Below are 1006 nucleotides of genomic sequence, written 5' to 3'. Positions count from 1 at the left end.
GGGGGGGGGGGGGGGGGGGGGGGGGGGGGGGGGGGGGGGGGGAAGATTGAGAGAAAGGAGTATAGAGGAAAGGAATACGGTCCCTCGGGGTCCAGAGCCGAAAGGGTCTGAGCACCTTGCTGGCCCCCTCTCCAAGCAAGGGGCACTTTGAGCTGCAAGCTCTCTATGAAACTGGGGTTGTGGATAGAGTGAGGATCCGGAGCCCCTGGCCCATACGACCCACTCTCCCCAGACCCTCTCATCTTCTCCTGTGCCCCTGGACGACTCCCTCCTTTCTCAGTTCCCCCACCCGGGTCTCTACCTACCCCCGGTTTTGAGATCTGCCAACAGGATCCGGGGTCCAGGCGCTTGGGGCTGCTGTCCAAAAGCTGGGGCCGCTCTCTTGCCCAGGCCGTTCCAGCCTCTTGCTCCGCCTTCCCTGGCTCCTCCCTGCGCTGCCGCCGTCTGCAGCGTGTGGGTGGAGGAGAAAGAGATGAACTGAACGCTAGGAGGTAGATCTGATCCCCTCGGTCTATGGCGCCGCCCCTATAGCTCGCCCCATCTTTCTTCCCTGGCCATCTTCGAAAGAGCTTTCACCCGTATTCTCTGCCCTCTGTCCCTCACTCATCACCTCATCCCCAGGGACGCTCCTGCCTCACAATACTCTTCCCCCACCTTCTCTCACATCTGGCCCCAGAAAGCCCGATTTCTTCAAGCCTTTCCTCAGCTCACTTGGGTCAGGCTGACCCAAGAACAGAATCTAATGTTATCAAGGCCGCTCCTAGTTATGTATGTTTGTATGGGGGAAGGGGCGTGGGGAGGGGCGTCTTAAGGGAAAAGAACCATGTATAATTCTTAGTGAAAAGATGGAAGAGAGACCGTGGAGAAGGGCTTGAAAAGAGAGTCCCTGGGGGCAGGTGAATGTGTGCATTGAGGTGTGAATGGAGTGAATGTGAGGAAAGGTCGACAAGGCATGTATGTGGTGATAGGATGGAGGTAGAGAAGCATCCTTAGAGCAGGTGGATAT

At 57.7% G+C, this 1006-nt stretch overlaps 1 protein-coding gene across 1 annotated transcript in view; it reads right to left on the bottom strand.

The window, feature by feature from the left end:
• The window catches only part of MPP3 (membrane palmitoylated protein 3), a 42266-nt gene extending 41884 nt beyond the window's left edge, over window positions 1–382 (bottom strand). The window contains exon 1 of the mRNA XM_027870506.1: window positions 306–382. The gene's annotated coding sequence lies outside the window, so the exon portion shown is untranslated. The remainder of the gene's footprint in view (window positions 1–305) is intronic.
• Between the last annotated feature and the right edge of the window lie 624 nt (window positions 383–1006).

This window comes from Vombatus ursinus, unplaced genomic scaffold (genome assembly GCF_900497805.2).
Source record: "Vombatus ursinus unplaced genomic scaffold, bare-nosed wombat genome assembly UNPS02014797.1, whole genome shotgun sequence".
NCBI lineage: Eukaryota > Metazoa > Chordata > Mammalia > Diprotodontia > Vombatidae > Vombatus > Vombatus ursinus.
This window is presented reverse-complemented; position numbering and strand designations above follow the sequence as displayed.